At 38.8% G+C, this 11,665-nt stretch overlaps 2 long non-coding RNA genes across 3 annotated transcripts in view; one reads left to right on the forward strand and one right to left on the reverse strand.

The window, feature by feature from the left end:
- Positions 1 to 9,803: 9,803 nt before the first annotated feature.
- LOC106514776 (uncharacterized) lies at positions 9,804 to 11,022 on the reverse strand. The gene is made up of 3 exons (XR_001309926.1): positions 10,211 to 11,022; positions 9,966 to 10,138; positions 9,804 to 9,869 (listed from the first exon to the last, which is right to left on the reverse strand). It is a non-coding gene; the product is annotated as an uncharacterized LOC106514776 (long non-coding RNA).
- Positions 10,075 to 11,665, forward strand: part of LOC106514777 (uncharacterized) — a 7,919-nt gene continuing 6,328 nt past the window's right edge. Inside the window, exons 1-2 of one of the 2 annotated variants that reach the window (XR_001309928.1) lie at positions 10,075 to 10,159; positions 11,034 to 11,062. This is a non-coding gene — a long non-coding RNA (uncharacterized LOC106514777). Of the gene's footprint in view, positions 10,285 to 11,033; positions 11,063 to 11,665 lie in introns of both variants that reach the window. The other variant, XR_001309927.1, reaches the window with a different exon arrangement.

The raw sequence follows: 11,665 nt of genomic DNA on the forward strand, positions 1-11,665 counted from the left end.
CTATCTATCTATCTATCTATCTATCTATCTATCTATCTATCTATCTATCTATCTATCTATCTATCTATCATTAGTCTTCCCTTCTGCTTTCCTTCCATACCTGCTCTAATTGGTCAATCATTGCACCAGCTTTAAGTTGTCTACAGCCTCAGTTTAAATGCAGAATGCAATGAAATTGTCTTTTAAAAGAAACCTATTATTCTTTGTTTAATGTTTTTCATGATATTAAAAAAACAAGATTAAAAATAATTTGTGACAAGTTTGTGGGGACTGCAAAAAAAATGTTCAATAAAAGTCCAATATATAAGCAAAATAAAAATTTGCGTGTGCATTACCACCACCAACTGGAATGGAATGATGCTCTTACTAACAGCTTAAAAAAAAACACACAAAAAGAAAAAAAAACTCATGTCCTATCAGATAAACGAGCCAGTCTCAGATAATTGATCAAAGCAAACTTTGTTCCATGTCTGCACTGCTCCTTATTATATTACCTGTCACACACACCTGTCAGCCAACCGTAATCACCCCAGCTGTTTCCATTCACCAATCACTGCAGCAATTAGACTCATGTAGTCCTCAGTCAGGTTAGGGTTAGGTTAGGGGTTGGTTAGTATTTCCTGGTTTTCTGTTGCGGTCAGTTTTTTTTTTCCTTAATAAAGAACCTTACTTGCCTACTGCACCCTTTGGGTTTCATAAACTATTCAGTCTCATCAGGTTAGGCATATTTTAGTTATGTATTTTTTTATTGAAAAACGTTGCTAAGAAAACCAAGCTCAATGTCCCCATAGAAACAACATAATCCCAGCATGTCTGACTCAGAAAGATCAAATAAGGAAATCCTTCTGTTACTGGGAGAGACTCTGTCTCTCGGATGGACCTCAAAGCTCCATTGTTTTACTGTTGTGCTTGTGTGTTCATTTATGTTTCTGTTTATACAAATTAGAACAAGCAAAGGGCTCAGGGAGGGGAAAAATAATCAAAGTCAGGACAGAGATTTGGTTTTCATTCAAGTTATTATCTTTTAATTATAAATTCTATTTCCTGGGGACACTGTGTTGCATTTTCTTGTTATACTTGCTAACTTGGTATCAGCATAGTTTGTTGCATAACATTTTGTGATATAACATTTAACCATTTCAAAGACTCTCCTTAGCTGGTCCAGGTCAACCCAAATATTTTGATTTCATAAACCTATTTGCTTGTCAGGAACGATACAAATCCTCGTCTGCTGCCCTTCTTGATCCTGGAACTTTTCCTCAGTCCCATTATTATATTTCTATTATCTGTCAGATTACAGGGTGGACTTACTGAACTGTGGAACCTGCGTCACAAAAGGCCGAATTCTGCTAGCAAAGCAGAGTTCAAGTGTTGTTACCACTGAGATGGCTCCATGCGTCTTCACGGGTGAAAATGAAGGATTTTGTGTTCTTGTGCTGACAGCAGGGCTGGTAAAGCTGCAAGCTGGGTGTAAGGAAAAAGAAAAAGAAATGGGAAGCATGTCTGACCTGCATGGCCATCTCCTATAAAATAACATATTAAAAGTGAGTTGGACATTTGTTTTAAGTTTACCTACTTTTTAAATGTTTTGATGTTGTTGTTTCTTTTTTGCACAGGTAATTTGTTTACACTGTTAAAATTAAAGTAAGAGCTTTTAATTTATATTTCATTTATGAAAAATCTAGTGTAAACTCTTTAAAATACAGAGGCACCAGGTGGCACACCCAAAACTTTTATCTTGCAAGCCAGGAACGATAACATTATCATTGCCACAGACAGACGGTATTATTTATCTCTCAGACATGACAAGCAGAAAGCAAATCCATACTATTACTACAAACTGAGAACAAAGGTTATCTCGGGTTTCAAACGTACTAAAGGTCCCAGTCATATTGTACATATATTTACAAATAGCAGTGTTGGACTTGGACAGCTTTGTACTTCTGAACTCACAAAAACCTCTGATTTCAAACGTATGATCTTAGTCTGCTTTAATGGAACCCTAGTTCATTTACCTGGAAAGTTTGTTTTGTTTGGGGAGGTGGGAATGCACAAACAAAAACAAACTTCACCCACAAATTTAGGTCTCTGGTGCAATTCGAATGCACAAGCGGACCAGAGACCGCTCTAAAAGCAGGAAGCGGACCATAACACAGGGCATGCTAAGTATTAAAGGGGCAATATTATGTGTTTCTCAGGCATACATTTAAATACTATACAATAATAAAGTATCTGTCACCTTTAGTTGTTATTAAAATGCTGTTTTTATGTTTAAATAGAAAATAAACTTATCTTCTCATCACTTCCTCTTCTAAACACCTTGAAATTGGCCTCTGGCTACGTTCACACTGCAGGCAAATCCGACCCAAATCCGATTTTTTTGCCCCATCTGACTCATATCCGATTTTTTTTTTGACAGTCTGAACGAGACAAATCCGATTTTTTCTAATCCGACCCAGGCCGTTTCAGTATGTGGTTTTAAATCAGATACATATCTGATGTTTTCAAAGTGACTGCAGTGTGAACGCTCATGTCACATTCATCTGACTTTTTCATCAGGAGGAGGGGGTGAAGGACCGATAAGACACTAACCTCAAGTCACGCTGTTTAAATCTGCAGCTCCGTGTGTTTACAGCTCCAAAACACAAGTCCAGTTGCTTCATCTTTTTACTTTTCTTTTTCCATGTAGATAGTATGATAATAATGGCCCAGTCTGGGTCGCGGAGAGTATCGATCCTAAAGTTCGATACTCGGTCGATACTTTTTTCCAGCTCGTAGTTTCGTTAAAAAAAAAAGCTTCACTGGAGCATCCCGGTCAGAGGCAGCTTYAGATATAAACACTGAACTAAAGAAGCATGTCAGATAATTATTTAATCGGCTCTGACTAAACAACAACTTCAGATTCGATGTGCAAAATGTAGCATCCATGCTAGCTCTGTAAAAAAACAAGCCGGCTGATGGGACGTCACGTCTTTTACTGCGCATGCGTGTCACATCAGTGCTGTGTTGCGTTCACACAGGGGKCTGATGCAGGTCACATTTAAAATGTAATGTGAACGTTCACACAAAAAGATCGGATTTTTTCAAAAAATCGGAACTGAGCATTAAGACCTGCAGTGTGAACGTAGCCTAAGTCTCTTTAAGAACCACCTTCCGCTTCTGTCCCGCCCATTTCAGCGGGGGGATTCGCGCACGCGCTGTGACGCGGTTTACTTAGTATCTGAAAATACATTTCCTCAAAGGTATTTTGAACATAAAAAGAGCTTCACTAAGTGAGAAGTAGTGTTAGCAGCTCAGCAGACAGTTTCAGTTTCACTTTCAGTTTCACCCATTGTTTGCTTTGTTACTGCCGAGAGCATGCAGGAGTCATGGGCGGGGTGTGTGGAGAGGGGGTGGGGGGCTCGCCATGAGGAATTTTGGCTTAAAGACACATCCCAGAGGAGGAGATTGTCCCAAAAGGACACAACTGGTCCCCACCTGTCGTTTTGCTCCTCAGCATGGCTTCCTAAAAAGGCTGCAGAATTTCTCAAACATGCATGAATGAGTCAAAGCAAGGCTTTTGGCATGTTTTTTTTACGAGAGTATAACATTATGACATGATATGAAACTCAAAAAAGTAGATTTTACATGATATTGCCCCTTTAATGAAGTTACTGAAATAACTTGCTGGATGTCTGTATAAGGTGGACATCACTGCTGTGTAGTTGGATTTACTCCTTCCTACTCAGTGCATGCCATCACAAACTGAACCGTTTTAGCTGCCTTGTGTGAAAAACAACATTCTCCATGGTTCTGCTTCATATTCCGCTCATGCTGAGCCCATTGAAGAGCGCCAAAGACAAAAGAATAGTCCTACAACCTCTAAAATCTGACGTCACTTAATTTTTATTTACATTTTCTGAAAATGAAAATTGCGCTCTGTGTCTTCTTCAGAGGTTTTAGTGTTGTTTCCTTCAGTGGTTCTCGGTGCAGCACCTCTATAGGCGAGGGGGTAAACAGGTTGTTCACGGGGTTTGGTTCGTTTGTTAAAGTGAAGTTTGAATGCAAACTGCACCAGCTGAAAATATTAACAAATGTCACAACATTGGTCCCCAATCGATGAGTCTACCGGACTATCAGGTGTGAAAACACTGTTACATACAGCAGCATAACTTTGTGCTTCTAAACTCACCAAACCTCTAATTACAAAGGGATTATCTTGAACTCATTTATAGGCATAAAGAGACACACATGTGACCCATGAAAAATTATTCAGGTGAATATGAAAACAAAAAAGCAAATGTGAGACCCGAAAAGCTTCAAAAGCAAATATTCCTGGTGGCTTTTCAGTTTAGATGTGATGCAACACCTCAGTAAAACGATTTTATTTATTCTTTTTTTTTTGTTTGTTTTTTGTAATTTGTCCCTGTTATGCCCTACAACTGTCATGTTAAGAATGCAGAACCTTTGTCTGGGATGTGAGTCTCCCACAGTGGGAGTTTGTCTGCATAGTAACAAGGCCTGCCAATGCAAGGGGAATAATCGTACGTGTGTGTGCCCCCGTTTGATGACTGTCTGGTGCAGGTGCTCCAGTCTGCAGTGGGTCTGTTCCTCTTGACTGGCCACAAAAATACAATGTAAACAACTCCTGCAACCGGCCAATCAGGCAGCGCTCTGCGGTTGCCGCCCACGCCCTGGCGTTAAACCCACCAACACAGCTCTCGCACTGATAAACAAACTCGGTCAGAATCTCTTTAAGGCACACCCAAATTCACACATGCACGGTGCCRTGGACACAGCAGATCCCTAATACCGTCTGACCTCGTTTTTTTTTTTTTTTTAGTTGGAAGTGTCTGAAGTGGAGGGGGAGGCTGCAGACAGGCTTGCATTAGTGATGAAGCCGAGTCTGGGGGTCTCGTACAACATATTTGTACACACGCAGGCACGCTGTAATGGAAGGCAGCGTGTGTGAGATTGTCACCCTGCGAAAATTCAGCGTGAAAACTCCTCCACAGCCTGTTGTGTTGTTTGTCCTTGTGGAGGTTCTTGTTTTGCTGCTGTTTTCATTCTTTGGAAGGGAGCCGTGTTAAAATCCCCCGTGTGGACCACAAGATCCAAATGCCCTCGCATGTCCTTGTCGGGAGCAACCAGAGAAGGATAAGAAGAGGTAGAAGGACAGAAAGATAAATAATTTTGGATTAAATGGAGATTTTCTTGGTTTTAAAAGTACTGAACGTGTAGTGAGGAAACAGAATGTCTTTAACCATTAAGCCTTTTACACCACACACAGCATTGGAAAACTTGTGGCTTAATACTTGAAAATTAAAGCTCAAATTCAAACTAACGAACCACAAAATGGTTTACAAGAGACCAACGCAGAGATACTGAAGAACTTTAGAGTCTTGTCTGTATGAGGACGTTTGTAGCACCATGAAAGAGAGGATCAGGGATGGAAAACTGAAGGCACAAACAGGAGAGAAAGACAGAGGAAGGAAATAATGGGTGAAGAAGTTGTGGGAGGGAATGCAGTGACTGACAAGTAAAATAAAGATCAAAATGGGTGAGAGATCAAACTGCTGGAGAATCTAAATGAATGCAAAATTGGTTGAAGCAAACTGGAGTCACTGAACAGATTAACAGAGGAAAGTCATGGGAGGAAACATGAAAATAGACAGTGGAAAAAGAACTGGTGCAACGAGGCGAATGCAGAACGGGGAAAGCATCTGGAAGGAGAATGGAAGGCGAACCAAATCTTAAGGATTAGTTCCACGCATCCAAAGTCCCGGCRGCACCCAATAAAGCTGGTGAAGGAACGCATTTTTTGCATTCACTGATTTGATTTGACTCCTCCTGTCATATTTCAGAACTTCTTGGGTTTGTTTTGGTTCTTGCGCGCCCTCCTCTCGTCAACTCATTCCCTGCAGTAAAGTGGGATTAGCCCACAAAGCCTGCGATGAAGTACTTTTATGACAATTTGAGTTTCACGACTTGTATGTAGGATCAAAGAAAGTTTTTCTGAGAAATCTTTTCCTTTGGGTACGCATGCACAAGCAAAGCTGATGAGCTAGCAGGCATGTTGCAGTGGCTTTCGCTGGAAAATATAAACTTATATAGTAAAGACAGAAATTTTCTTCATGCTGTGCTGGGTCATGTTTAAATCACAGTTATATAATTTTCTCAAGATCTTTAAACTGCATTGCATGCCTTGAACAAGCTTTGTAATAAACAACCTTGGACTCACTCCACTTCACAAATGCCATAAAAGGTAGTAAAAAGAAATGTGTGTACCATGCAGATTAAAGAATCCAAAGCCATCTTGCAAAACTTGTATAGTTTTAATTATTTATTAATATTTTTTTTTCCTTTTTAAGAAAGGTGAAAAGAACACCAGTGGAAAAAATATTGTAATTTATTCTGGGTTTTGCATATTCTTTTAAATAGTATCAAGTAGCTTTCACCAACCCAAAATTCTTTTCATAAAGCTTACAACAAATCAAATTATTTTTATAAGGCTGTCATGATAAAAACCCTGTCACACTATCACATTTTAACCAACTTACAGTATGTCGACTTGTGAAAAATTTCGTAAGACTAAAATACTCATTTAGATTATATATTCAATCTAATTGTTAGCATTACAGTGTGTACACATCCAAAAGAGGCTCCCAGCGTTTTATTTTTATTTTTTTCAATTCCACCTAGACAGCTTCAGTGTTCTAAAATATGTGACAGGGACTTCAGGTAAGGAGACAGTTTAGCATATGGGGACATTTAAAGCGCAAATGGGGATAAAACTGCTTCTAAACATGAATGTGCATCTTTTTTTTAAAATCCACAGATCTGTGTATTGTGTAAAGCGTGTGTACTCCTTGATGGTGTCTGATGTGATGTGACGAAAGCATAAACTTGTGTCATCTAGAGAAGACTTTTTTTTTCAGAGCTCTTAATGACTCACCTGAGGGCTTTCTTTGTCAGTCAGCAAATCTRACCACTGTAGGAAGACTCAGCTAATATGAGACCTGCTACAGTGGTGTCATCAGGAAAGTTGACGCTTGAATTGGAGGTACTGATTAGTGGTGTCCCAGTATTGGTAATGAGCCCGTTATCAGCAATTTTACAAGTTCTCCTACTTGTACAAAACACTCTGACACTCAAAACCGATACCAACACCAGTATTAATATTGGGATACTGGTATTGCTGCTTCATTGAATGTGCTTTAGTTTACATTTCAAGTGAAACGTTTGTCTGGTCCATATTTAATAAATCTATACAAGTATTTTTTGTTATTTTCGATTTAATTTAAAATGTTTCAACAGTACATATCATGCTGTATGTTTGATTTGACACAGTAAAAGGAGTTGCCTATAAGGATGGAGAGCTCTTTGTTCTAAATAAAAAGGGGGGGGGGTAAATTAAGTTGTGTAATGTTTAATATCTAACTCAGTAATAAAAACTGGAATCCGGACACCCCAGTACAGTGGTGGACTCAGTACTCAGCCTTGTGGAGCACCAGTGCTGATCATGATAACAGAGGAGAGGAAGTAGCCAAGTTTAACTGCCAGTTCGTGGTTTTTGAGGAAGTTAAAATCCTAAAGCAAGTGGGTGAGGGGGTCAGTGAATCATGCTGTATGTGAGGGACTATTGTATAAAAGCTGAGCTGTAATCAGCGGACAACATTCTAACAAAACTGTCACAATTACATCACAATGATTTTTAGTGACGATTAAGAAGAAACAGACACAATTCTCATCCCTCTATGGACAAAGATCTATGAGCTTGGTGGAGGATTAAAATCTAATTCATGCTTATAGCACATTTGGCAACTCTGTGCCTACTTGGCTTGATTTGTTTGTTTGGCTTTTCTATTATAATCCATCAGCTGAATCCTCCTGGTAAAAACAACTTAAAGCATCAGCACTGAGCCAAGTCTGAGGATTGGCTAAACAAGACAACAGCTGAACATAAGAAAAGTTTGTTTTGCTAAACAATGAGCAATCTGTTTATTACGTATCTAATATCAAGGAGGTGAACACCATGAGGAGTCAAAACATGGGTTATGCATTTTTTTAAGAATGCTTMATGTGAAATCTACTAAACGTTCATTGTTATGCCTCAACAAAATGACTTATTCAAATAAACCTGGTTTGCAAAGTCGAGAAAATTCAAAGGAAACGTTACGTAGAAAAACCTGCCTGAAGAAGAAAACCAAAGTCTAAGCTTAAATTTTATTCCAGGGTATTAAAACCTACAATCCACTTTGTGAAATAAAGACCTTTGTGACCTTTGAGCTAAATGCATTTTTGAAAGTATTGATTTTATTTTATTTTTTGTTCTCGTTTTTGCTATTTCATAAATCTAAAACCATGCAGAAAATGATTTAAGCTATATATACAAAATGTATATTTTTGTAACAATGTCAGAACCAGGGCACTTGTATAAATCCTGATAAACGTGAGAATACTGGAGGTCCAGTAAACCTGTTACCTAACAGAATCACATGGCTSCAAACTGTGGGTCAGTGCCTTTGAAGAAAGGTGGTCCAGCAAATGGTACTATAGCGACCACGACAATTACATAACAATTAATCAACCTTTTTTATTTTTATCCCACAGAGGGATTTCACATTGTTTTCAAAGGTATTCTTATTGTTTTTGTGGAATTTTTCCCAAGAAGAAGGCTGCACTTGTCTTTACTTCCCTGCTTGTTCTTAAATTCTTTAAAATTATTTTTTAGACTAAATGCAATTTTTTTGTTTGTTGAGGTATTTTATGCTATGAAGCCCGTTCGGTGACATTGGATTAAAAAAAAATTATCTAGGGACCTTGGGATAGTAATGTGTGGCCACAGGACAGTAAAGTGGCCACAAGATAGTTWTTGCAGTTGTTTTTGTCCAAAAAGCTTTATTTTCTTTGAAGCTCAACACTCAAAACAGGCTCCTCTCCCACAACAGGCCTATGCTGCAGAAGGAGTTGGAGTTATGTTGTGTTCAGGAACACAGTAAAAAAAACTGTTTCTCGACACACACCTAGAGCATTTATTGCCATCTCATAAATACTGTATGTATGTATATATATATATATATATATATATAGCCTTATTGTTGTGTGGCCATGTGATCAAGAGTGAGCAGTATGTAGGCCTAAAGYGTGATTTAGACATTGTTGGACTTAGTGAATATGTTGTTTTTGGTTTGAACTGTACAAAGGTAGCCTACCCCACACTTATTGTTATTATTTAGCATATGTTGATATAAACGGTTCATTTTTCATTGTGGGCTACAGTATATTAGGGGTGCAACAATAAATGTACCCATATCGAACCGTGTCGAACAGTGCTTTAGGTTCAATACACACTTGTATCGAACAATACAGATTTTTAAAATTTACTTTATCAACTTGTCTTCTGAAGATGCTCTGTGTTAAAGGATCAGTGGATCTGTGTTCGACTACTCCACCTGGGCTGCATTTTTGAGCGCAGGTCCACTGAGAAACTTGCTGTTTCAGCAACATTTAATGTAAAACTGTACTTTCGAGGTTAAACAAATGTTCACAATTAATTTAAATAAATTACAAGTCAAAAGGGGCATGGAAAGTCCTCTTTTTTTAATCGAAAAAATATCAAACTGTGAGACTAAAGTATCGAACTGAACAGAATCATGAATTTTCTGTATTGTTGCACCCCTCTAGTGTGTATATATATATATATATATATATATGCACAGTAGTATGCAGCTGGAAATATATATAGGTGCATAAAATACCTGATGTTTGATAGTGACAAGATGCTAACTTTGTTCAACAGGTCAGCGGAGCTGAGAGACCAGACCAGGAGACAAGATGAAAAGGTAAGCGAGTTTATTTACAGTGCTGAGGAGTTTTGGGACGTCTTGCTGTGAACAGAGGGGAAGCGAGGAGGTGAGTATGGTTCTTGACAATTTGAGCAATTCAGAATTGAGAGTAGAATGATAATGATGTCTTTCTCTTACAGGTTTTCCTGGTGGTGTGGAGCGTGGATCAGAGGAGGGGTTCCAAGTGGTATGTTTCTTCAGGCAGAGTGGCTGATTGGGTTCCTGATGATTTCCTGGATGTTCCTGTGGACAGATGAGTTTACAGAGAGGCGGCTTGAGGATCCAGGCGGCTTGGCAACGTGAGATTTGTCCTGGGACATAGGATACACAAGGTAAGTATAACAAGATATTTTGCACTAGCATGAAACGGCTTGAACAACTACCAAATAGGTTAGATGCATCAGCGTTGATCTTCTGGAGCCGACGCCTTATAAAGCCTGTCAGCTCATCAACGCAGGTGAGGATAATCAGATGAGGGAACCAATCAGCCAAGAGTTACAATCACCACAGATAGTTTTGCCCATACAACACTGAGTCCAGTGAAAAATGAAGTTTGTAAAGAAAACTAAAATAAAATGTAAAGTTCTGGTTTTCATTTTATCTCAGCTGATATTTTTTAGCTCATAGAGTTAATTTTCCTTTACGTAATGCTCATCACCTCCAAAGTTTTGCACTAAATCATATTATAATGAAAAATGAGGAGTTGTAGTTCTTTCGTTAAACTTGCAAAATAACACAATGTGCAATAAAAAGATCAGTCTTAACTGGTTGTTTATCTATTTTCGGTCTTTTTCTTTAAGCTATTACACAAAACCGGTGTGTTATGGCTCCCACCAGGGCATTAAAATGTGTTTATGCAACACTTTCTTCATCGTTTTGCCAGGGAAGAGCAGAAAAAATCTTGTAACGCAGGAGCAGGAGTTTGTTTTGACACAAGGGCCCAGCAGTCAGTGATCAGCTGCTGAACGGTTGTAGAAATCTGATTCGCCACAAAAGATCAAGCTGTTCTCAGGACTTTAATCACCAAATGTGTTTTTGTCAAGTGTTGTGTACCCATCCTGTTTTTATTTAATCTAATTAGATAAAGGACTTACATGTTTGTCTTGGTCCATCCGCATCATGTTTTTTTTAGTTATTATTTTACAGTTTATACAGGTTTCTTTCTTCTCCAGCTTTTTAACCAAACGTGTTCAACCTTTTTTGTAGACTCCAGATGTCATGGTAGCAGCATGAAGGTAAGCCCACACTGTTATCGTCAGCAATGATGTAAACACGCCATATATCATGCCTTTTTTAAAACCGTCCTCATAACCCATTCACTGATAACAACCTGTCAGCGTGCAGTGGCTTGAAAAAAAAAAGAGTACCRTCTCAAAGTCAGAGCAGAACGGTGGCAGGAAGTGGAGCAAAAGCTGCATTCAGCCCTTTTTGTGTTAGCYAAGGCAGGTGACACCAGTCAGCTGCAGAGAACTGAGGCAGGAGTGGGGCRGGGCTCAGAGATTTATTATGTGAAACAACAGCAAGCAGTTTCATCACGGTGCATTCATCACCTGAATAGCTCCCATGCCTGTAAGTAGACGTACAGCAGCTGATGGTGGGAGTTTGTCAAAGGAATGAAATGTGAATAATTCAATGAGAGTAAATGAGGCAGTTTTGGCAGCTTTGAAACACTGGGAAAAAGGCCGACAAGACAGAAAACTGCAAACATGACTGAAGCGTCTGTACGTCGGAGTCATGTTCACAATGTCCCTGAGGTGAAATACAAGACTACAAAAGTTACAGATCAATGATAAAACTGAAAAAACTGAAACAGAAAAAAAATACAGATTGAACAATTA

This window comes from Austrofundulus limnaeus, unplaced genomic scaffold (genome assembly GCF_001266775.1).
Source record: "Austrofundulus limnaeus strain Quisiro unplaced genomic scaffold, Austrofundulus_limnaeus-1.0 Scaffold22, whole genome shotgun sequence".
NCBI lineage: Eukaryota > Metazoa > Chordata > Actinopteri > Cyprinodontiformes > Rivulidae > Austrofundulus > Austrofundulus limnaeus.